Source organism: Callithrix jacchus, chromosome X (genome assembly GCF_049354715.1).
Source record: "Callithrix jacchus isolate 240 chromosome X, calJac240_pri, whole genome shotgun sequence".
NCBI classification, from domain to species: Eukaryota; Metazoa; Chordata; class Mammalia; order Primates; family Cebidae; genus Callithrix; species Callithrix jacchus.
Window position 1 is genome coordinate 102,153,036 of NC_133524.1, and position 27,212 is coordinate 102,180,247.

Here is a 27,212-nt window from a genome sequence, read left to right on the forward strand (position 1 = left end):
TCCTCCAATAACTGCTAGGCTATAGGATTTTATACCACACTTGCGAGGCTGCTGGCTTTTATGGATACTGGGGAGCTGGGGATTAGGGCCAATTAAAACTCCAAAAAGCCTCTGTTCTATTCCATTGGTCTATGTCTCTGTTTTGTTACCAGTACTATGCTGTTTTGATTACTGTAGCCTTGTAATATAGTTTGAAGTCAGGTAGGGTGATGCCTCCAGCTTTGTTCTTTTTGATAAGGATTGTCTTGGCTATGCAGGTATGTAGGCTTTTTTTGAGGGGGTGTTCCATATGAAGTTTAAGGTGTTTTTTTCCAGTTCTGTGAAGAAGGTCAATGGTAACTTGATGGGGATAGCATTAAATCTATAAATTACTTTAAGCAGTATGGGGATTTTCACGATATTTATTCTTCCTAACCATGTAGCATGGAATGTTTTTCTATCTGTTTGTGTCCTCTCTTATTTCCTTGAGCAGTGGTTTATAGTTCTCCCTAAAACGGTCCTTCACATCCTTTGTTAGTTGTATCCCTAGGTGTTTTATTCTCTTTGTAGCAATTGTGAATGGGAGTTTGCTCATGATTTGGCTGTGTTTGTCTGTTATAGGTGCATAGGAATGCTTGTGATTTTTTGCACATTGTTTTTGTATCCTGAGACTTTGTTGAAGTTGCTTATCATCTTAAGGAGATTTTGGGCTGAGATAATGGGGTCTTCTAAACATATAATCATGTCACCTGCAAATAGAGATAATTTGACTTCCTCTTTTCCTCATTGAGATCTTTGACAAACAGGATTCCATTTAATAAATGGTGTTGGGAAAAATCTAGCCATGTGCAGAAAGTTGAAACTGGACCTGTTCCTTACACCTTACACAAAAATTAACTCCAGAATGGTTAAAGATTTAAACATAAAACCTAACACCATAAAAACCCTAGAAGAAACCCTAGGCAACACCATTCAGGACATAGGCATAGGCAAGGATTTTATGACTAAAACACTAAAAGCAATGGCAACAGCCAAAATAGACAAATGGGATCTAATTAATCTTAAGAGCTTCTGCACAGCAAAAGAAACAATCATTAGAGTGAACTAGCAACCAACAGAATGGGCAAAAATTTTCTTAAGCTACCCATTGACAAAGGGCTAATATCCAGAATCTACAAAGAACTAAAGTAGATTTACAAGAAAAAAACAACCCCATCAAAAAGTTAGCAAAGGATATGAACAGACACGTTTTAAAAGAAGACATTTATGCGACCAACAAACATATGAAAAAATGCTGATCATCACTGGTCATTAGAGAAATGCAAATCAAAACCTCACTGAGATACCATCTCACACCAGTTGGAATGGCGATCATTAAAAAATCTGGAGACAACAGATGCTGTAGAGGATGTGGAGAAATAGGAACACGTTTACACTGTTGGTGGGAGTGTAAATTAGTTTAACCATTGTGGAAGACAGTGTGGCGATTCCTCAAGGATCTAGAAATAGAAATACCATTTGACCCAGCAATCCCATTACTGGGATTTGTAATCCAAAGGATTATAATCATTCTATTATACAAGCACTTGTATGTTCATTTTGGCACTGTTTACAATAGCAAAGACCTGGAACCAACCCAAATGCCCAAGTCATAGACTGGATGAAGAAAATTTGGCACATATACACCATGGAATACTATGTGGTCATAAAAAAGGGTGAGCTCATGTCCTTTGCAGGGACATGGATGAATCTGGAAACCATCATTCTCAGCAAACTGACATAAGAACAGAAAACCAAACACTGAATGTTCTCACTAATAGGTGGGTGTTGAACAATGAGAACACGTGGACACAGGGAGGGGAACATCACACACTGGGGTCTGTTGGGGGTTGGAGGGCCAGGGGAGGGATAGGAAGGTGTGGGGAAGTTGCGAAGGGATAACATTGGGAGAAATGCCTGATGTAGGTGATGGGGGATGGAGGCAGCAAACCACCGTGACATGTGTGTACCTATGCAACAATCCTACAAGATCCGCACATGTACCCCAGAACTTAAAGAATAAAAAAAAAATGGAAAAACCACCGGAAAGCTCATTGTTCTCATTGGTATTCATCCGTTGTTTTCTTGAATAAACATTTATTGTATTGTTGTAAGCCTTTAGTTAATTTTCAGAGTTCTGAAAATGTTGACTTTGACACATTTTTGCCAATGTTCTCGTTGCTTTTATGGAAGAGTTGATTTTTGAAGTTCTTATTCAAACATTCCAGAAGTGCTCCTCTTGGATAAGTGGTCTTAAACTCTTTAGTTCAAAATAGAATAGTGTATGTGTGTGTGTATTTGCACACATGGGTCTATCAGCCTGTTTATATGTACATTTTTTTTATCATCTTCATCTACTTTGACTGTAAACCTTCTGTCTGTGTGTTGCTTTTTGAATATTTATTTTAAAGGAATGTTATTTTCACATTGTTCTGGTTCTCCTTTAAAGGTCAGCTACCTTTTTCCTTATATTTTCATCCATACGTCTGTGTTTGGCTTTTATTAAATAGCAGTGGTGCAATAACCCTGATTTTATCTTTCTGGCTTAAGCATGTAAGCAAGACACAAAGGATAATAACACAACATACTTTAAGAGACAAAGCAGGTTGCTATAATAATAGAAAACCTTATTTAAATATATTTAGCATATCTTTATTTAGAAACTATAACAAATCAAATGTTAATAGCCTAAGAATTTGGGGCATCTGTGCAATAATATGTTTTCTGTTCAAAAGTCTTTTTTTATTATCCAAGTCCTTTAAATTTCTTTTTTGCCAATTTGCTTTGCTCCCCTAGCTAGGGTCACTATCCAAACCAAGCATAAAAATTCACAAATATATGAAAAATAAATATATACTTATATTTCCACAGGGGAAAAATCAGTTGGCAAAAATGATACTAGCTTAAGTATGACTACACCAATTTACCAATATAATCCTGTACTTCAGTTATTTTGGCTATACTAAATCAGAATGCCACAATTACTCCTACAATATTAAAGAATACTTTGTAAACAGATTACCCAACAGCCAATCATACTTGCTCAGCACCTATCTTGACAGAATAGTGAAGCAGGCAAAGTTATGTCTTCAGTACCTGCCCATCCGTGATTTAGTTCCTTTTGTTTCTTCTTTTATAATAAATGGGCAAGCGGGTGACCGAGCTCTTTACAAGGCTCTCCATGTGACTACAAAAATGTTTTAAGAATAGACCATTTTATTTAAGGAAGAAGACAAAAACTGTAGGAGGAACTACAACCCAAATCTGAAAAATCTTACTATATGTCTTATTGTAAAACAATGGCTGCTCTCATGTCTCCTTCCTTCTTTCCTTCTCCTCGTACTTTCTTTCTCTCTCTCTCTCTATGTCATTCTTTTATTCTTCCTCCTCTCCATTCCTTTCTTTCTTTCTCTCTCTACCCTGTTCTTTCCCCTTCTTATCCTTCTTTCCTTCCTGGCACATGTGAACCACTTCTGTTTACATTGGGTCTCTCAAATATGGAGTATTAAACACATAAATAATGACTTGCTGTTCATCTGGGAAATTTTGCAGGTAATGGGGATTAGCAAGATATATAATGAACTTGTTGTAACCCTTTCCCCAACCCTGAAGTGAAATATCAGGGATCTATGACTAGAATATTACAATGCTAAACATATAAAAATAGCTGATAATGTGTAGTTACCAATAAGCAAGAAAAGTTCATCTAGTCCTTCCATTTTCATTTTTAAAAAATCTCTTGGGAACGCATTTCAGTTCACGAAGTTTTACACAAATGTGTAGCTAAAACAGTCACCTATCTATCAAAATACCTATTAACAGACAAACAGCAGACAATGATTCACTCATTTACCCAGAATATAGCCATGTCTGTGTACACACAGGGACAATGTAGTTAAAATGGTTAATTTTAATGTGTTGCTAGAGAAATCACTAAAGGAACACAGGCACTTGAGTCAGACAGACATAGGCTTAAGTCTGTTCTCTTTTATGTATTTGCTAGTTTTTTTATGCAGAAAATGTGAATTTCCTATGTTATGTTGAGGTGATTGAGGACAAGAAGGTTAAATGAAACGATATATGCAAGGTATCAAACACTACCTGGCACATAGTAAGCACTCAGTGATTACCAGTGACTGCTGCTGACATTTAAGGAGTTCCCAGTATTGCAAGTCCTGTACATGCCCAAATGGAGGCACTAAACATTTTGCAGATTATTTCTGTAGTATTGGTTGTTCTTAGTGCCTTTAGGAAGAGAAGAACATTAGTCCCCTTCAGCTCAACTGTGTATATAGATAGGATTAGGGACTTGAGCAAGAAGAAGCTAGTGCTAATGACTTTCCCCCGTGAACACTTTTTCTTTAAGTCTTTTTATCATCACCAAAATCTATTTGGTTTAGAAGTTCTGTCTTACTTAATGTTATCCTAGTGGCCTGAAAGGGTTAATGTCATTTCCAGATGGACATATTATTCCCTAAAAAAAATCTGTACACAAATCCCTACACATATGCATAAATTAATTTCAGCCTGCTTTTATTTTCCCCTGAAGGCTTAGGTTGTCTGAAGAGTAAGCTTCTAGCTTCTCTTAGGCAATCTATATTTAAGAAAATCACTGATCCTTCCATTAGAATTACTTTCTTTCATTTCAGAGAAGAATCCTATCCTGTCATAAATCCACTGCAATAGAAATAAAGAGGAATAATAGCAGAGTATAATTTGGTAGCAAGAAAGGAGTGTGAGGTGAACTATAGGCAAGAGGTGTGCAAATGCTTAATGTGACACACAGAAGAAGGAAGTAGTACGTAGGTATAAGTGTGTTGTGTGTATAAAGCAGCGTGTGTAAATGTGTGTAGGAGCATATAGGAGCATGTTTGTATGTGTGTGGGGCATATAATTTGTAAATTGGTATAGTCCATAGGAACGAAGCACTATGTATATTGTTAGAGACATTGCTTTTTTTGGTTCTTGAATAAAGAGGATGCTAGAAAATATCCACCATTATCTGTACTCTTGGTTTGCACAGTACTTCCTCCCTGCTGTCTCCTGTCACCATGTAGAACTTTCATACTGCATCATAAATTCTTCCAGCCTGGGGATGGTCCCCAAATTATCTCATTACTGGGTTGCTTAGTGCCATGAAAATTTGGATTATTAAGAAGTTGCATGAGGCCTTGTTTCCTAATAATGAAAGTACAATGACCATCTAGATAGAGATTAATATCTCATTTGGGGCTATGTAATATTTTCTTTATTCCATTCTAGTTGCAGTTCCCCTTCCTAATTTTTCAAAATGCCACTGAAACCCATTTCATGAAATTGCAAAGTAATCTGATGGTGATGAATCATGTTTTGAAAGAAAAAAATTTGCTGAAGCTATGGATTTGTATTCCCCATGTCATTTTACTTAAAATGAGGAATGCATGGAATTTATACATAAACAGCATTGTGTTTTGGCTGTGTTTATTATAAAAGAGACTTGGAATATCTGCTGGTTTCAATTATACTTTGCCATTGTGTGAAGAGAGGAAAAAAGTGTACTTCTTGTACTTAGATATTTGCTATCAGTTTAGGGCTTTAAAGAAATAGTTCATTAAAATGCCTATTGAAAAAGTTAAGGTCTTAATGATTATTCTCAGAGACAAATCTATGAATTTGTGTTCTACCTGATTAATTCATCAAATTTGGGCCTCTGAGAAAGGCAACCCAGTTGTTTTAACATCAATGGGTGAGTGCTTTCACTCACTCTCTTCCCATCTTTCTTGTCTAATGTAAGTCTTCTGCCCCAAATAAAAATTAGAGATTAAATTCTTCTTCCCCAGCACACATCACTTCTCACTACTCAACCTTGGTTCAAATCCTTACAACACTCTTCTAATCTCCATCTACAGTCCTTACCCCCATTTTCTCTTCCCTTTGATAGGTGCTAAAAGACAGGTTCAGTTTTGGCTCTGATATCATGAAACCCCTACTATGAAATCACTGAATAATCTACTTACCTGAATTGTTAATTCTGTGAAGTGTGATTCCTTGATATAGCAACAGATAAGAATCTTATTAATTTGGTATTTTTGGCATAGCAGAAAGTTTCACTCGTTTTTCTTTCCTTGGGAACAATATGTTTGCCTTCTATGGAATGGGTTAGTCTCTGGATTTTTTACCAATGTTGAATCAAGCCATGAAGTTTTCCCTTCATTAATAAGTATTTATTGAGCACTCAGTGTGCCATTTATCCAATGGACAATAAGGAGTGGGGAGTGGATTGAGACAAAGGATGTAAACAGTGTGGCCCCTGCTCATAAAGACAAGAATAAACTCTTGGTTTCCTTTGAAGGAATTATATTATTGATTTCATAATCTTCCCAGGACCTAGAGAGGTGCTAAGAGTTAAGAGTTCAGGGTTCTAATTTCTGGTTTGCTAGAAATCAAGTATTTGATATTAGGCAAAGTCTCTTTATAACTCTTTAGGTTCCTGTTTATATAAACACAGGGTATTAGGCTAGATTCTCTCTCTCTCTCACACACACACACACATACACACACACACACACACACACACACACACACACGCATATGTCCACAAGGAAGACATACAAAACAAGTAGTCAGCAGTGAGAATAATGAGTCAAAGAAAGCTCGTTCTAGGAGGTAAGATTTAAATTTCATTTCATCACTTATGTGTACAGAGTAATGGTTATGCTGAGAAATGCTACCTTAAGTTTCAGTTTAAACTAAAATATACGATTAAATTACTTTCAACACAATCTTAGTATCTGTCCTCCCACTTTGGTATTGCATACAGAAAGGAATTTTGTAGTTTTATATTCTAGTACTTGGCTTATTCTACTCATTATAGAGTAAGCATTTCTGGCTTCTGCCAGATTCCATTTATAGTATTTTGCCAAAACTAGTTTACATACTCAAAATCTGACTACCCATTCCTTGAAGGCAGAGACTTCAAAATGTTCTGTTTATTTATAGTGCTTAGCACAATGCCAGGCACATAATATTCTCTCAGTATCTTATGACAAAGATGTCTTTGAGAAATTATATTGAGAGATGACATCAATGTTTGGGCATTGCTATTTGAATTTTATAAAGATCATAAAATGGACCAACAGAATATAATATAGCAATAAAATCACATCAGCTTCAATTTATCAAGTTCTTACAATGTACAAGACATTTTACATATGTTATCTCATTTAATTCTTATAACAACACTATAAGATAAATGTTGTTATTCTCACTTATGGAGAAACTGAGGCACAGTGTGGTTAAATAGTTTTCATAAGGTCATATAGCTAATAAGCACAGTAAGTGTTCACTTAATGTCATCAATAGGTTCTTGGAAACTGTGGCTTTAAGTGAAACAACATAAAATGAAACCAATTTTACCACAGACTAATCATAAACAAGAATTAAATTTCAACAGCATATTTCTGGTCACAAAAACATCACCAAACTTCTAAAAGAATTCCAAAACACTTATAATATTAAACATTGAAATAAATGTGAGCTATACATACATATAAGAAATATTAGTAAAATGATTATTAATGCTCAAATCCAAAGTTCCTTTCTGTATGTAAAACTAAAATGGGAGGACAGATACTAAGATCGTGTCGGAAATGATTTAATCACAAATTTTAGTTTAAACTGAAACTTAAGGTAAGGTAAAATTTTTTCAGCATGACTCTTATTCCAGTTCAGAGTCATGGATGGCTAGGTCCTACCCTGGCAGCTCAGGGCACAAAGTAGGGACCAGCCCTGAACAAGACATGATTTCGTCGTAGGGCACACACTCACACGCTAACTCAGGCTAAGACAATTTAGACACCCCAATTAACCCTAATGTACACAGCTTTGGGATACGGGGGGAAATGAGAGTACCCAGAGAAAACCCATACAGACATGGGGAGAATGTGCAAACTCCACACAGACAGCGGCCCTGGCTGGGAATCAATTATTTTTCCTCATCAACATCATAAAACAATGTTGAACAAAACAGTATTTGAGGACTTCTGTAATGAAGCTTGGATCTGAAAACATGCCTGGCTAGAAACCCTTTAACCACTATTGTATTGACTAGTTGGCATTAAAGGAAAATCTTTTTCTGTGAACTAATCCATAGTCTAATTCCATAGTTTTCAGTTCCCCTCTCATGTAGAAAGAAGACAATATAGCATTTGCTTCCTTTTCAAACTTCAATCCTGAAAGATATCTATTCTTTTCCTCTTTGAAATTGACTCTACGAAAAAGTCATTTTTCCTGAGACAGTGAAGTGAACTTAGTATCAAGAATCTCTTTGAATGCAGAAGACCCATTCTCATTTGATACTATCAAGTCATGGAAATGTGTAATTTTAGATTTTGAGAATGAGATACTTTAAAAATAGATTATTAGAAACTAATGTTGATTTATTTTCCTCTATTATTACTTAAAGATAGACTGACTTTTACTTTAAAGGCATTGAAATAAATGTGCTAGGATGTTAATATTGTTCTCAAACTTCAACTTTGTGTAGAAATGGAACACAGATTTATTGGCAACTAATCAATTCATTCTGATGAGGACTGCTTCACTTACCCCCGAATTTTAACCTGAATCTGAATATTCAGAAAGCAAATTTAAGGACTAAGGAAATCAATAATTTTCCCACTTGGTAGATTGGTAGCCCTGCAAGGAAGGGGCTGTCAACATTTTAGAGTGGGAAAATTAACCTGACTTTTCTGTGCAAGGGGCTTTCTCTCTTTTTGTTCAACAGTGGGCCTTTATGTAAATACTTCTCTGTCTCACTCCAGTTTAAAAGTTCTTCTGGCTGTTTGTTAGTTGTCATTAAGTCTGTTGTATTCTCTAGCTTTCCTATATTTTAAGGGCATAAGATCCCTTGAGCAGGCTTGGTGGGCATACTTTATCCCTGACATTATTGCCACACATTTATCTTCTAAACCATCTAAATTGGCATATTCCAAGAATTCCCAAGGGATAGAGGTGACACCAATGAAAGCCAGAATTGATGGTCCAAGTTACCTGGTCAAGTGATGATTTTGTTTCTTGAATCATAAATCAGAACTCTGTAAGTCCCCAGTCATCATATGGTTTATAGGAAGCTAACATTTGTGGAATTAGACCCCTTGGTGATATTATCTTTCAGAGTACCTAATCTCAGATAATTTTGACCTTTTATTTGGCTGCTTTTCATTGTTAAGCTGTATTCAAAATCAAAACTACATTGAGATACCATCTCACGCCTGTTAGAATGGCGATCATTAAAAAATCTGAAGACAACAGATGCTGGAGACGATGTGGAGAAATAGGAACACTTTTACACTGTCGGTAGGAGTGTAAATTAGTTCAACCACTGTATATAACAGTGTGGCGATTTCTCAAGGACCTAGAAATAGAAATTCCATTTGACCCAGCAATCCCATTACTGGGTATATATCCAAAGAATTATAAATCATTCTGTTATAAGGACACATGCACACGAATGTTCATTGCAGCAGAGTTTACAATAGCAAAGACTTGGAACCAACCCAAATGCCCATTGATGATAGACTGGACATGGAAAATGTGGCACATATACACCATGGAATACTATGCAGCCATAAAAAACGATGGGTTTGTGTCCTTTGTAGGGACATGGATGAACCTGGAAACCATGATTCTCAGCCAACTGACACAAGGACAGAAAATCAAACACTGCATGTTCTCATTCATAGGTGGGTGTTGAACAATGAGAACACATGGACACAGGAAGGGGAGCATCACACACTGGGGTCTGTGGGGGGAACTAGGGGAGGGACAGTGGGGGATGGGGAGTTGGTGAGGGATAACATGGGGAGAAATGCCAGATGTAGGTGATAGGGAGGAAGGCAGCAAACCACATTGCCATGTATGTACCTATGCAACAATCTTGCATGTTCTTCACATGTACCCCAAAATCTAAAATGCAATTATATATATATACACACACACATACATATGCAGTCAAAATATTTTTGGAAAACACATGTTTTTAGCATGAATCAATACTTTATTGACTCAGGTTGGTTGGAAATCGCAAGTTAAAACTCCTCTGTTTTCTGTAGCTAATAATTCTTGGCACTGGGATTATGTTTCAGGATGGCAGAACAGTCTGCATGAGTGCTCTGATTGGTTATAGAACATTAATTGGCTACTGAGGTAGTTTAGAGCTCCAATTTAAGGTTGATAAGAATGATAGCTTTCATTTGTATGCAAAACTTCAACTGTCCCTTCAAGAAAGATAATCACATTCTGCTTCACCTGTCATTCTCTTTACTTTTTAATAGAGGAAAAAGAAAGGCGAGTGGAAGAACCTTTCTCAAACATGATTTTCAAGATTGCCTTGATGCAAACAAAGTGTATCAATGATCTTCTTGCTTCACTAAAGCATACTTATTTACTCTTTGTGCCTGAGTCTATTTTCTGTTGCTATAACTGAATAGCTAAGATTGGGTAATTAATAAAGAACATACATTTATTTCTTACAGTTCTGGAGGCTGATAACTCCAAGTTCTAGAGGCCACATCTGGCGAGGGCCTTTTTGTTGATGAGGAATCTCAAGGAGGTGTATGGCATCCCGTGACTAGAAGGATTACAAAAGACAGCCAAACCCGTTTTTTATAACAGACCCACTATCACAATAACTAATTCACTGCTTAAAAATGCCATTAATCTATAAATGGATTAATTTATTCTTGATTGCAGAGCCCTCATAATTCAATCATCTCTCAACCCTGCTGAATTGGGGACTGAGTTTCTAACACATGAACTTTTGTGGGACACATTTAAAACCATAGCAATCAGATTAAGAAGTGTATGAACTGCAATAAGGTGAAGCTTTCATTCATTGAAAAGTATCAACCACAGTGCATAGTCTCTGAGATTTTAAAACATTAAAAGTGATTTTTTTTTTTGAGACAGAGTTTCGCTCTTGCTACCCAGGCTGGAGTGCAACGGCGCGATCTCGGCTCACCGCAACCTCCGCCTCCTGGGTTCAGGCAATTCTCCTGCCTCAGCCTCCTGAGTAGCTGGGATTACAGGCATGCACCACCATGCCTAGCAAATTTTTTGTATTTTTAGTAGAGACGGGGTTTCACCATGTTGACCAGGATGGTCTCGATCTCTTGACCTCGTGATCCACCTGCCTCGGCCTCCCAAAGTGCTGGGATTACAGGCATGAGCCACTGCACCTGGCCCTAACAGTGATTTCTTTAGCATTCAGTGAGACATTTTTTATTAGCCAAAGATAAATAACAATATGATTTGAGATACTAGCAAAATGAGGTGCTGACTTCCATCCTCTCTACCATGCCACGCAATTGCTTAGAGAAAGTTACTCAGGAAGACCTGGTTCTATGTAAAGGCAGAGAATAACTATCAACGTAAGGAAATATATATCATGGACCATGAGAGAAAACCATATTACAACCTAATTCCCTATGGTTTTGGATTACATTCTACTACATATAACAGAAACCCTACTTATAGTTGTTCAAACATGTATGTATTGATTCCCTAAATCAAAAAACAAACAGTCCAGGGTTGGTATAGCGACTTAAAGAAGTCATCAGGGATCTACACTTTTACTCTTACTGCTCCTCTATTGTTTGCATCTGATTTCCATCCCAAATTTCCAAGATGGCCTATGGAGCTCTAGATATAAAGTCTGTACTCCATGGAACAGATTAAAAACATGAGGTAAATGTCACCTTGGAAACAAGAATCAGGAGGAAATAGAACATAGGTCAGGGAACATTGTAATAGGAAAATGATATGGAAAAATCATAGAGCAAGTCCTCAAACTTGCCTTATCATCAGAACCAGCTGTGGTAGGGCTTATTAAAAACATGGATTTCTACTCCCTATTCCAGATCCATTGGATTATATTCTCTAGTAGAGGTACCTAGAAATTAGAATTTCAGCTAGCCTTCTGGGTAATTCTGGTAATAAGGCAATATATTTTTTATGGTGATGATAGAAGCTGTAGTAGGCAAATCCAACGATGTAGAATGGTTGAGATATGGCAGAAGTTTATTTATTCTCATACAAAACCCTAGCAGGTATTCTTAATTGAAGGACATGGAATCCTTCATTCTTAAAGTTGCATCATATTTAGTATATAGCTTCCAGGGTCACCGTTATCATCTGTATCAAGCTGATGGAAGAGAAAATTGAATGAAAAATCTGTGTGGAAGATTTTTACAGGTTAAGTCTGAAAGGAGTGCATATCATTTCCATTTATATTGCACTGACTAGAACTCAGATATGATCATACCTAACTGCAAGGGAGGCTGGTAAATGTGTAGTATAGGTATGTGCTCAGAAATGAAGGAGACAGGTTTTACTGAATGGCTAGCAATTTCTGTCACAAAAAAGTTTGGGAACAGGACTGGCCTCAGGGCCATGTGACCTGTACAGTTACATAGGGTCCTCAACTTAGAAGGGCCTCAAACTTGGTTGAATGCCCTGATGTTACTCTCTTAAATTTCTTAAAAAGTTTTTAACAAGGGGCCATGTATTTTCATTTTGCTTTGGGCCCTATAAACTGGACCTCATTTAACTGATACAGTTTAGAAAAGAATGACCAAGAATGTGAGGCAGAGCCAGAGGAATATGGCACAGTTCAGGACTTTGGACAGTCAGCAGGTACTGTACTTCAGAAATGTTCTTTAATGAACCAATGTTCTTGGCTACCAGAGAGCCTTCCCTTAGAGTGCTGTCCTGTTCTGCATTTTTTATCTGTGACTTAGATGACATATAAATTATACTTATCACATTTTCAGATGAGAGGAAGTTGGGAGGGACAGTTAATTCTTTGGCGCACATAATTATTTCCAAAAAGATCTCAGTAGTTTGGAATGATGGGTTGAAACTAACCAGATTACATTTAACAGGAAAAAAAATGTAAAGCTTTTCATTCAGGTCCAAAAATCCAACTGCAAAAGTACAATCTTAGGATTTTATTTGGCTGAGAGCACAAGCAATGTGACTAGATTGCCAAAAATTCTAATTCAGCATTATTCTGCATCACAGAAAGGTAGGGTCCAAAACCATAGAAGTATTGGTTTAATTGCCATTTAGATGACATCTGAAATTATGTATTCAGTTTATTGTACCATATCTAAGAAGCCTATTGATAGATTAGATTGTGTCCAAAAAAGGATGTCTAGGATGGAAAAGATTTTTGGAAAACATCTCACCTGAAAGACAACGGGCAATTGAGGGAACTGTAAATGTTTAGTCTGAAAAGGAGAAGATTTTCAGAAGGGAAGGGGGTGAGAGAGATCAAGAAATCTGCCTGCAAATGTTTTAAGCATAGGTATATAGAAGGTATATTGGGTTTCTTCTGTGTTATTCCAGAGATCAGAAATAGAACCAAGAGGTATAACATACAAATAAACAAATTATAGCTGAACATAAGAAATTTAAATAAAGTTATTCCAAAATTGAAATGATTGATGTCAGGACATAGTGAGCCTATTGCAAAAAAGTTATTAAGTGAAGACTGAATACTGGAAACTCTGGAGGGAACTCATGTATTAGGAAGACTAGAGTGTTTGTAATTATGATTGTGTAAGACTAAATACTACTGGTATGATGCAAATCGATGAGGATCTTGTTAGGCTTATATTTTAAAAGGACTATGAAGGCAGACTGTCTAAATTCAAACCTAACCTCTGTTTCTTATTACCTATGCTGTCTTGGGTAGGTCACCTAATTTATTAATGCCTCAGTTTTTACCTATAAAATGGAAATAATAGGCCGGGTGTGGTGGCTCACACCTGTAATCTCAGCACTTTGGGAAGCTGAGGTGGGCAGATCATGAGGTCATGAGATCAAGTCCATCCTGTCCAACATAGTAGAACCCCATCTCTACTAAAATACAAAAAAAAAAAAAAAATAGACTGTCATGGTGGTGTGCACCTGTAATCCCAGCTACTTGGGAGGCTGAGGTAGGGGAATTGCTTGAACCTCGGAGGCAGAGGTTGCAGTGAGCGGAGATTGTGCCACTGTGTTCCAGCCTAGTGACAGACTGAGATTCCATCTCAAAAAAAAAAAAGAAGAAGATAAACATAGTATGTCCCCCACACATAGAGTTGCTGAAAGCATTACATGAATTAATACTGGTTAAGTCCTTGTAGTATTGTATAAGTGGTATATATTATTATTTTCCAGAAATATAGTTGTTGATAATTCTTCTACCTCTTCTTCAATGAATGTAGCCTTTAGTACAATTAAATTAATTTATTCTGTATATAAGATAGAATCCTATAGTGAAAAAATATTTTAAAACACCAAAGACAAACAAGCAAACAAATAAAAACCTGAAGTTGTCCTGAAGATATTCTCCTCAGGCACCCTGAGAATGGCATAAGAGGGCAATATTTCTGGGATGCAATATATGCATCCCAGATGCATATATTTAGGACTTTAGGAGAACATTTCCAGCTTTCCAGCTTATGTATTTAAAGCTTAAAAAGAAAACCTTATAGGGCTTTCACATTTCTTAGGTCACTTGATCCTCATATTAACTCTACAAAACTACACAGGGTAGTTACCATCTCCATTTGGAAGTTGAGGAACCTAAGCAATAGCAATAGAAAAGTTAGAAAAGGCAACAGAATTGCTCAAGGTCATACTATAAATTTTTACTGGAGCCAGGATCAGAACCCATGTATCTTAAGTTCTAGCTCAGGGCTCAGAGATAAACCAAATGGGTAGTAAGTTGCTTTTAGACTAGTCTGTGGAAGACATTTCATAAGGCTGATGAAGTGACTTTGATTATTTTGCCAGTAACTTGCCTGTTTGATTTTCAGCAAAATTGCCATCAGCCCGAAACCCCAGCCACCCAGCCTAATTTCCTTTTGGCTTTGCAGAGGTTAGGGGAAGTCAATAAAATCAGTGACTTATCCTAGTGTATTCTCCACACAGACACTATCGAAACATACCTGCCAGCTCAATCCACTTTTTATGCATTATTATAGACAATTTTTATGCTTGTGGAGAATATGTGATCCTCTTACAAAGGCAGAAGCTGGCTCTGTGAGTTTTAGATCTGGATCTATATGTACAAGTACTATAATAGCTCACGATATTGGAGAATTGGATTTTTAAAGTGAGTGAGTCTTCCTTTCGTGATCCTGATACTCTGTATCTCTATCTATCCTACTCTCAGTTCTTTCCTTCAGTACCTGGCCCTTGTCCTTTCAACCTTTCTCTCATTGGCATACTTGTTAGGTTGGTGCAAAAGTTATTGCGGACATACTATGTTTATCTTCTTATTATTATTACTTACAGCCATTCATATACTGTGGGGAAATTAATTGGGTTCCCCCCCTAGGGGGATATAAAGCTCAATGTTCTCTTTAATTTGCAAATCAATAATATTTGCTACAATTTATGAAGAACTAAACTATGAACCAGGCTTCTGCCTAGCACTTTAGAATCATAAGCTTATTTGATCCTCATAATAATCCTAAAAAATGGGTGCTATTATTATCCACAGTTATGCATCAAGGAAATAGAGTCCCAGAGGAGCTTAGGAATCATGACCAAGGTTGCAAAGTAAGTACCAGAGCCAGAATTAAGACTCAGGTGTTCTTAGTACAGAGCCTATGCTTTCATTTACAACATCATAGAGTTGTGTGACCTAGATAGTGGGTGGCAGATGGTTTTGAAGTTGAGAAAGGCTTTTCTTATAAAATAATAAATGTAAGCAATCATTTGCTCTGAATTAGACTGAGACCAGCCTGATGCTAATGAATATCACAGACATTTTCAAGGTTTAGATATACATAAGATGGGGGGGGTGCGGGGATGAGGAGCTTTTGCTGTCCCAGGAACTGAATTCTCAAGTACTAGGCAGTGCCTTTTTTACCCCCAAGCTCTCTGAGACTAAATGGCTACGTGCTAGTGAGTGCTGGCTAGTGATGGGGGGCATTAGCTCATGGACAAAGATCTTAAAGGCTTGGGTTTTGGTCAGACATGTAACTAGCCTTCATGTTAAAAGCAGAGCAGTAGACACTGAGTCACCTAACTGCAGCAAGATCTATCTGCAGGGTTTTCCCTGGTTTATAACCTCAGGTAACAACCTCCACAAGAGTTTTCTGAAAAGCCGTTTGTTCTTCTACAAATGACCACTTCTTACTTGCTGTAGAAACATCCAGTGGCATTAGATCAATTTGTCATAAGGCCAGAGTGTTTTAACACCTGGGTTTCTATCTGTACTTCAGTGTTCTGCAGGGGAAGCGTCAGTCAAGACTAGGGAATAATGGGATGAGGTTGGAAAAGTAGGGGGTGGGATGGAGGGGTGGTTGTGGTGCAGACCCTTTGGTAAATTAGGGTATATTTGGAAGCTGCTTCATTTAAACCAGTACAGAGAACACTGTGGTGAAATTTGATTCTCCTGTCAAGAATTAGTTTGCCTTATGATATTTCAAAGACTTATTATTTAGAGTCAGGATGTCCTTTGAACATTGAGCCTAATTTCTTGACAAGGTTATATCAGGAAATGAATGATAATCACAGCTGAATAAGTGCTTATTCTATCAGAGAAAATGAGGCCATCAGATTTCCACAGGTAAAAGGCAACTTTATTCAAAAAAATTGATTCATAAAGGCAAGTCACCCTGTTTCAGGAGATTTGAATCCTGCTTTGAATATTCCCAAGATTTCCTATCTCAGTTTCTGGAGACCACAATTCTTGCTTTCCTAGACTCCCAGTTGTACTTAATGAGATAATCATGGGAAAGAGAAAGTGCTTTGTAAATTCAGTTATTTTTTTCCTTTCTTCGATTCTTCTGCATCCAATAATCACATCTTGAAATCACCTAGCTTATATTTTTTTCCTTGGAACTGTGAGCAGTCATAATTGGCTTCATCTGAAAATCAGTTTCAACATCATAGATATTTGATTAATTAAATTAGTTCTCATCAGTATTACCAAGACAGGGAACAAGCTTGGAAACCTCCCAGAGAGCTGCCAACAAGTGGGAAGTTAATCAAGATTTCTAAGGGCTGGGTCCTGACTTCAGTGATGGAAATGGAAAATAAAACTACTTTATTTTCAGATACTATTCTAGTATAATTGAGTTCATTTGAAATACTATTACATATTCATCCTAGAAAGATTACAGGGGGAAGATCCCAGCTTTAAAGCCAAACAGACATAGATTTGAATTATAGCTCTGACATTTTTGCTAGCAAGGTAACCTTGGTCAAGTGACCTTCTTTGACCTTTAACTTCTTCAACAACAACAACAACAAAATAGAAATAGTGGTACTCATCTCATAGGAATGTTGTGAGGATTAAATGAGGCTGGGAGACTACAGAATAGGAGTCAGGAAATGAGGATTTAAATTCTGGTTCTGGCTCTTAGTAGCTAGAGATGAGTTCTTAGGAGAGTAAATTAACCTGTCTGAACCTCAGTTTCCTCATCCACAAAGTAGAAATAACACCCTGCACTTTATAGACTTCTGATGGCCATGTGTTTGGCTTGCTGTCATACAAACAAATAGGTTATTCACAATCTTGGAAAGTTATCTGGTAATGCTAAGCTGACACGGAGGAAGATAAAGTGATAATGCCTTGTGATTGACACCACTTTCTTTTCTACCTCAGATCCCAAAGTAAGTAAGTCTTTATGTTAGAATGGCTTTCTTCTTCCTGAGCTCTAAATATCACATCACAAATAATGTTTACCAAACAAATATTCTGTGAATTAGAGAATTATCCTTGTCATGAAACTTTTGATTTTTTAAAAATGCTTATTTAATATCCAGTTGTCATCCTCATTACAGACAGCACACCCAAACAACTAAACTTAAGTGATATTTTGCTTTTCCTTACTCTTTGAATTACAACGCATCATGTTTACAAACTATGAATGCCTAATGAGTTTGACAACCACAAATAAATAAACCATTAGACTGAAAACAGAAGTATCAATACCAGCCTAATCTTGTCAAATAATTGCCTTCATGAATTTTTGTTTGATATGCAAAGATTATGTTCACAAGCTGATTTGGCTGAAATGAGACCAGTAAAAAAAAGTTCTTTTCATAAAAATATGATGCAGACAATATATATTTTTCCATATGACAGCCACAATGTCATATTGTGGTTCCTTACATTTTATCTGTATTTTATTTGATTACTTCTTATGGCATGGTAGTAGACAGAATAATTCCCTCCACCCCAAAAATGTGCATATCCTAATCTGTTAGGAATATGTTAAGTTCTATAGCAAAGGCTTAAGGTTGTAAGTGGAATTATGGTTGCTAATCCACTGATCTCAAAATAGGGTAATTATCATTGATTATCCAGGTAAGCCCAATGAAATAATAGGTTTCCTCAAAAATGGAAGAGGGAGGTAGGAAAGAAAGAATAATATAATGTAACAAGGATTCCTTTCTGGCTTTGAAGATGAAAAATGGCCAAGCACCAGTGAATGCAGACAGATTCTAGAAGATAGAAATGGAAAAGGAATAGATTTTCTCCTGGGGCCTCCAGAAAGGAGTGCAGCCCTGCCCACATCTTAATTTTAATCCAATGAGACACATATTAGACTCCTGACTTCTCAAACGGTAAGATAATAGTAAATATGTTGTTTTAAACTAAGTGTGTGTTAATTTACCATCAGCAAGAAAATTTACAAGAGTCAATTGCCACAGTTTGTCACTTCCTACAGCCATTTGTATACCTCCATTTCTTCTACTAGATTAAGCCTTTTGATCTGACTCTGTATTCTTCAAATTTATATGTTACTGCCCCTAACAAAGACATACACACTATTTGGTAGAGCACCTTTCTGTAATAGAACTATAAACATTTGTTAACTGATTATAAGAATGAATGACACCAAGTAATCCCAAATTGAATTTTCATCCTGTTCTTTGACCTCTGGAATTTTGTGGATGCAGCTCAAGGTGGTATTCAGTCAATTAATCCCCAAAGCTCATCAGTTTAGTGAAGTATTTGGGTTTCTTTTCTATTTTCTTTCTTTTTTTTTTTCTTTTTTTGGTGATGCTTATATGGAAACATTTTGGATGTATCTTGAACAAAAAAAAAGTCTTAGATTAAAAAACATGGAAGAAATGTGACAGTACAGAGTAGTGGCTATGAACTTGGACTCAAAGGTGAGATAGACTTTGGTTGAATCTTGGACCCAAAATGTATTTACTAACAATATGACCTTGGACAAATAAATTAATCTCATTGAGTCTCAGTTTTCTCATCTGTCAAATGTTGTTAATAGTAGGACCTATTTTATACATTGTCATGAGGATTTAATGAAAGAATAAATGTAAAGTGCTTGGCATGAAATCCATCTTAATGTATGTTAACCATAGTGCAGTAGCAAGAATATTGAACTTTTAATTCAAGAAACTTGGGTTTGGGTCTTCTGTTTTATTATTAATTTTCAGTATGATGTTGAGCACATTCCTCCTTTACTGCCTTTCAGTTTCTTCATGTGTCAAAATAGCCAGATGAATTAGATCCCTAAGGGTTTGTCTAGCGCTAAAATTATCCATCCTTGAGTATCATATTATATTTTTAGGCCTCACTATCTAAGCCAAATTTCTAGATACTGACAGATCAGTGGCACAGAACCAAATGATCTTGAAGGAAGGTAAAAATTGACCCAACTCTCATATTTAACCTCTGATATTTATTTTAATACTAACTTTATCCCAAGTTCTGTTTGAAACCTGGAAGTACACTATCTAGTGTAACTTCTTTAATAATTAACTATATATGGAATTTGTTTGATATCAACAGTGTAAGAGTCCAGGGAGTACTATTTTAGAGGAAGAAAGACAAATCTTAACTGAAGGGAGAAAAAGCGACAGTAAAGGAAAAGCAGGAGCTGTGAAGAAAAGTGAAAAAAAAATACCCTCGTAACCACTGTTTAAGGTTCCATTTCCCCCAAGGTTGTTTTCATTTCTAGTTTGAAGAAGTTGCTTTATGTCTGGGCAGACTCGTGTTGAATAAACATTCTTCTCTCCAGAGAAGGGCCTTGTGTCAAATGGCCTTGAGAAGAAATTGCCCTGCCTTTATGCTCAAGCTTTCCCAAAGCTCATACATTGCTCAAAACTCAAATATTAGTGGAAATAAATGTGGAATCTAGAGAAAAGGGCAACTCAGGGCAACTTCACAGCAGCCCTGACCATTCACTAGCCTCGGGGCACATCCAATGAACTGCAAGGCAGGACACAGGCTCTGAGCCAGTTGCTAGGGAGGCCCTAAGCTTTGCAGGGGCAAAGGTCAGGTATGTTTCCCAGCACTTTTCCAGCAATTTAACCTCTATTTATTAAAGGATCACTTATTTATTCAAAGATAATAACTGACTTTAAGTTCTATGATAATAAAAGTCAAATAGTTGCAATGGCTTTAAATAATGGCAGGGGTATTTTTAGTGAAACTGGAATGTGTTTTAAAAGCAGTTTAATCCTCTGAATATAATCTTTCATGTGTTTGACTCTCAGTAATTCTCAATGATTTTATCTTCCAAATATACATTTGAGGAACATGAACCATTGTCATTAGTAATAGTGACTTATTGAAGGGAATTATTTTTAAAGGGAGGTAATAGGTAGGGAGATGAAGAAGATATATGTAAAAGTATCTGAAATTTGAGCCATCAATGATTTGAAAACAAATTTTCAAATAATTTTGGGAATCACTGGCTTTATTTATTTTTTGTGGTAAGCCTATCACAATTTTTCTATTATAGCTGGGACACCTAGAGAATATGTCTTCTCTCTAGATGGAGTTAATAAACAGTTCATTTTGATCTGTTTCCTCCTGTTACAAATAAGGCAGACGCTGTTAGAATTTTGGTGGAGAAAATAATTATAAAAGATGAATTGCTACAATGGTTAAGTGATAGAGGTAATAACAAGTTGAAGTAAAAGCAAAGCTTGGTTTTTAATGAACATTGTTTTTTTTTTAACATATGCCTGGACTCTTTTTTTCTAAGATATTATAAACTAAAGGATTCACTCATAGTAATGCTGGTTAGAATCTTTAGGGAAACAGCTTTACCTGTCTTCATTGGCTTCTGTAGAAGGCCACCTTGATTTTTGGATAACATCAGTGTGAAGATAGTAAGTCAAGAAAAGGCCCTAAAGCCCAATGTGTGCCTACAATGGAGTAAAACCTTTCCTTCCACATTGAGAGACAATCCTTCAAAAGCAGCTAGCCTTATGAGACAAGTTACAAGTGTCTTAAGTTCATATTAATGTTTAAATTGTAGATTAATTTGCAGCAGGTTTTGATTAGAGAGGCATAACTCTGTGCACGTAAAAGCAGGATGCTGAAGAAATTTCTCTAAAGGAGGGATCACAAAATTAGGAAGATTAGGGCAAAAGAGATATATTATAACCAAGGCTGGTCCTGTTTGTGTTTACAGGTTTGGAACATTAAGTATGATATTAAATAATCATGATTATTCTGTACTTTTTCCTGGATAATCATCAAAATTAGGGGACTCTCAGCCTGGTAATTTTAGAAATAAAATACTTTTAACACATGGGGCTTTAAAGTAAGTGGCCAGTAGATTATATACATCATAATACAGGATTAGGAAGACTATGCAGTTAATTCAGAAATAGATATTCCTTGCCTCAAACAATTATCAGCTAATCACATGAAAAAAATGCAAAGTATTCCCAAGAATAATAGTATTTATGGTGTGTTCAGAGCTCAGCAATTTCTGCATTCATTCTGTGTTCAATTTATGAAATCTTCAAACTAGTCAACTACTTGGGCTAGGCTTGGCAAATCTCCATCCATGATTACAGGATATTTTAAAGGATTTTAAGAGGATCTCTGGCTCTCCCTAAATCTGATTTGCTCAGCAAGTACCTCCATTTTGTCTTCTCACATGAAAGCTATTCCCAAGTCTTTCTTCCCCAAATCCTCAATTCTCTCAGAATATTAGGCAATCTGTAATGCTTTTACATCTGGGCACTTTGGGGCAAGGAGCCATAGGGCTGCTATTGCTCTCTTTTGGAATTAGCTCATGTGCCTACATGATTTAGAAGAAAGATCCCAGTGAACAGTTGCTACCCATTGACAAAGTCTAGTAACTACCTCAGAACTTGGGAAGTATTTGGCATAAAAAATCATTGTTTTAATTAATAAAACACATTGTCTATATTAGTGGATGTGTGTGATCAATGTCACTTTGCACAACTTCAGGGAATCCCATTAATATTATATGCTCCTAGGAATGCCATTCATGTGGAAACTGATATAAGTGTGCCCGTGGGGTTGGGCAGTGAGATGGTATTGCCTGTTACCTTTGGCCATCTAGTATTTATTTCTTTTTCCAACAGCAAACAAAGTTTTCTTTAGGACAGTAGTTATTAATCAGGTGCAATTTTGTTCACCTCATTACATTTTGCCAATATCTTGAGACATTTCTAATTTCACAACTGGGGGAAAGTCCTACTGGTATCTTTGGTTAGAGCCTAGGGAAGCTGCTAACCATCCAACAATGCATGGGATAGTCACCTACAGCAAAGAATTACCTGGCACTGATTGTTAACTTGCTGAGGTTGAGAAAACCTGCTTTTAGGAGATTCTTTTCTTCATGATTTGCATACGATCTTGCCTAGGCCTGGAGCTCAAAACGTGTTCATTCAGCCTGTCTTTCTGGGATTTTGAATCTTGATCAAAGTGACAGAAGGACAAAAATATTAACCAAGATATAACACAATAAAATAAAACGTATTAAAAAACCCTGCAAAACCAGTTCAATTCAATGGTGGATACATCATTGTGTAGTCTTTTTTGCTTGCACATCTAGACCTGGCCTGGTTCCTTTCCTGTTATTAAACCTAGTTCCCCAGACTTCCTGGACATCCTCGAGATATCCTTCTAATAAATTCCCTTTTGGCTTTAATTAGCCAAAGTTTGTTTCTGTTTCTTGCAATCTAGGAATGCTATGGGAAGCACTGTTTTTTTTTAGGGAAAGAATGCCAGCAGGAAGTTAGTTTGGAGATTTTAAGTGTTTATTTGTTCCACAGTGTCACATACTATCTTATTTGCTGGATTGTATGAGACATGAACTTTATCTCCCAGGAGCTTAAAAATATAGTTAGGGAGACAAGACATAACCATGTAATGTGAGATTTAATTTGTATTCAAAGCAGTATATGTTATGAACCAAATGGGTGGTTCAAATAAATAGTAAATGTTTTAGGATTTAAGAGAGTAGAAAGATTAGCTTGTGTTGTTATTAAGGAATGCTTTCTGGAGGATTCAGGATTTAAACAACTTTTTGGAGGGTAGTTAGGACTTGGGATGAAAATAAAGGAAGGGTGAAGTATTAGAGTGTCGTGGGCCTGGTGAAATCAGACAGAATTTAATTCAGGTCCCTACTTTAGATTCAAAAGTTCCTTGACTTTGGGCAAATTATTTGCAAAATGTAATATAAAATGTTGTGAAACAGCCTAGAACAAAAGAAATTAAGTAAATGATAACTATGATAGCTATTATTATTTGTTTCCAAACTTGGCAGGAGAGTTTAAGTCAAGATGCAGAGTTGGAAATTAATGCAATGTGAATGAGGAAAGCAACTTGTCTATAGCATCAATAAAATAGATGATAGGTGGGTAAAAAGGCAAGAAAGTTATTAAGGCTAGACTATGGCTGCCTTTATGTTCCCAGGTGACAAGTTCAGAGTTTATCCTCCCGTAAATGTAGGAAACATTGGTAGGTTTAGAATGCTTCAATGTTATGACAAAAATAGTGATTTTAGAATGCGATTTTAGTACGGCTATGGGGAGGATCCATTTCATTGACCATAACATACAAATTCCAAAATAACTTCATTCACAGAAATTAATGAGCTGCTGTCTTTCTATTCCCTCCCACTTGGTCTTTCTGGCCTGTCTAATTAAACAGATAAGTCAACAACAAAAGAGGACAATGAAAATTGTCATAACACTAGGTAACACTTAGCTAATATAGTCAAATTGATTTATTCAATTAAACAAATAAGTCTACTTATTTTTTATACCAAGTTCATGTAGATTGACCAATCATTTTAGTCAAACCAGTTGATCTGGTTGTATATGTAAACACAATCATTACCTATAATGGAAAGGAAAAAGTTATTTTGAACATTCTTCTCAGGATAGTTAGTGTCAACCATATAAAACCTAGTTTTAGGAAGAAGCTTCACTAACACATTAAGACTAGTGTCATGGTATACTCAATAGAGCAATTATATTTAAGGATAATTAAATATAAGCTACTGAGGAAAGTATAGTGGAGGAAGTATACACTGAAACGGTAGTACCAAAATGCATTCTTTGCATTTTGTCTCTGGGCTGGTGGTCAGGATCCAGATGAACTGTTGCAGTTGCTGCTTTATCATCACAAATGTTCTGCACCTCTTAGCAATTCTCAGGCCTACACATGATGTTGGAATTTAAAGAGACACCATAGCCATGTATCCCATTGAGATATGTTGGGGTAAGTGCCAGTTCATCTCTTTCCATTCATAGGTTTAGGGGGAAAAGTGTATATGTGTGGGGCATCCTACAGGGATCATGTTTCAACTGGCTGTTTGCCACAAAGCCATTCCCATTGGAAAGGAACCCTAGTGTTGTTAATTAGTGTGGAGTCAAAGAGGCTAAAACCACTGATTCAGTACTGAGCTCTTTACCTGTCTACTGCCTACGGCTTATAACCTGTTTTCCTATTCATCCTGCAAGTGAGGGCTTTTGGTCACAAGGGGACACCAAATGAGACAATATAAGCTTCATTTAACTTCATCTCTGAATTGGCCACATTTGTAACTGTCTTATTTACCTTACAAGGTTATCGGAAAGCACTTTGAAATTTATGAACCACCTATAAATGTAAGACACTTAAAATTGTCATTAATATTCATGAATGTCACCTCAGCAATTGATATTTAATAATAATAAAATTAGGATAAATACATCCATCCATAGTTCATGGCAGAAGATAAGGTTAAGGGACAACAATGACTCCAAACTCATCCTGCTGAAAGCAGAGCAAGATTGTCATTTCCATATATGAAATACATTCCTTACACTTGCTTCCCACCTATCTCGTTCCAGTTAAATAATTTGGAAGCAGGAAATATTTTAAAATAAGATTGCCTAAGAGTAGTTACCAGCAAGCTAAATGTCTGTAATTTGCATGTGTAAGATAAATTGACAATAATTCTATAAAGAAATCAAAATGGCTTTTTTATTAATAAAATGAAAAATGGCTGGATTTAATTTTAATTTTATTTATGTTTTGAATACATAGAATATGCAGATGGTTCAAAATATAAAGGTATATAGTGAAGATTAAATCTTTCTTCTGCCTGCCCACGCCACCCTTTCCTTACCCACCACAGCTCCTCAGCCATCTACTCCCTCTCTTCAGAGGACACCACTGGTAGCAATTGCACATGTATCCATCTAGAAATATTTGTATATGCGTATGTATGTTTTAGACTCAAAATAGCATGGTACACACACTATTTGGGACCTTACTTTTTCATTAACCAGTATATCTTGGAAATATTTTCATATCTAATGTACAGATTTACCTAATTCTTTTAAACAGCAGTGTCATAATATGTCATTATATGAAATAACAGCAATTGTAACAAGTCTCCTGCTGAAGGAAATTTAGATTGTTTCCAATGTTTTCTTAATACAAATAGTAGCAAACTGAAACAAAATGAACCATCTGATATAACTGGATTTTAAATTCAAACATATAAATTTTGTTTAAAGTATATTCCTTATGTTTCTTATAATATTTAAAAATCTGATTATTAAGAGTAACTGTAGTATTTATGATATGAAGACTAGATATTATATTAGTATGTCTGAATTATGCCAAAATAAACTTAGTTAAGGCAAAAATGTTCAATTTCATAAGGACAATACATGTTGTATGTCAGCTAGAATAATGTGTTGGAAAAATGAAAACAATTAATTCACTAAAATTTTCCTACTTCAGGCAGTTCCGGTATTAGGAAGAGAAAGCTAATGTGCCATAAAGCTGTTTCCTAAGTATATTTCTGGTGCATTTATTTATTAGCAACAACTATTTCGTGAATCTCTCCAAATTTGTGTGTTTCACTAACCATATCTGTCCTGTGATCAACTTTTATTTCTCTCTTTCTCTTTTAAATGTTCTGCAAATAGTATGAGATCTTCTCTCATGTTGGTAGGAAATTACTAAGCTAGTCAATTAATGGTGGTTTAATCATTATAGCACAATCCTATGCTATTCCTCCTGTGAATTATAAAGAAGTATAAAATATTTCAATCCAGTTGGATACTTGAAGTAAGACATAAATACAGAATCAGTTAAAAGGAATTCAGGATATAAACAATAGTTTGATATAAGGTTTGTTTTGACAGCAATACACATGACATTATGTATCTGCATGCCAAGATCTCTCATTTCTTTCTTCTAGGTTCCTCTCAGATTTGTCCTCTCATTAAAAAAAAAAAATCCCCAAACTCTACCCTGGTGTGACTGCTCACCACCGCCCAACCCCCAACACTACAGCGTTGTTACTTCAACCTGTTAGTTTTTTTTTGTTCTCTCAACCAATTCCACATATGAAGCCAATCATTGTTAGACAGCACTTCCGTTGAATTATTTTTTTATTCCAAGATCTACAATGACACTCCAGACTAGCACATCATATCCAAATTCCTCTGCCTGTTACTCAGAGTCCTCCAGAATTCAGCCCTATTCTATCTATCTAGTTTCATTTCCAATTCATGATGCTGACACAACCCCTTCTCACCAGACTCATTTTTTTGTAAGCACATTATGCCTGAGAAGTTCTACTCTTGTGCCTTGGTTTATGTTGTTAATCTTTCCTGAGAATCTTTTGAAAATCATTTTGAAAATCTTCTGAGAATCTTTTCTTCTTTACTCTCTGCCTTTTCAAATCTTCTCCATCCCTTAAGTTTCATAGGAGATCTATTCTCTTCAAAAAAAATTTCCCCAAACCTTTCAGCCAATAATGACCTCTCCTTTCTCCATTTATTTACCACTATATGTAGCCTTATAGCTCAAATGCTATGTTCTATGTTCTATTCTCTATTATATTATGCTAGTCCTGTGTTTATAGTTCTAGATTATAAATTGAGGGCAAAGATAAATA

At 36.1% G+C, this 27,212-nt stretch overlaps 1 protein-coding gene across 1 annotated transcript in view; it reads left to right on the forward strand.

Annotated features, from left to right (window-relative positions):
- Window positions 1-27,212, forward strand: part of IL1RAPL2 (interleukin 1 receptor accessory protein like 2) — a 1,167,415-nt gene that overhangs the window by 854,161 nt on the left and 286,042 nt on the right. The gene's annotated exons all lie outside the window — the stretch shown is intronic.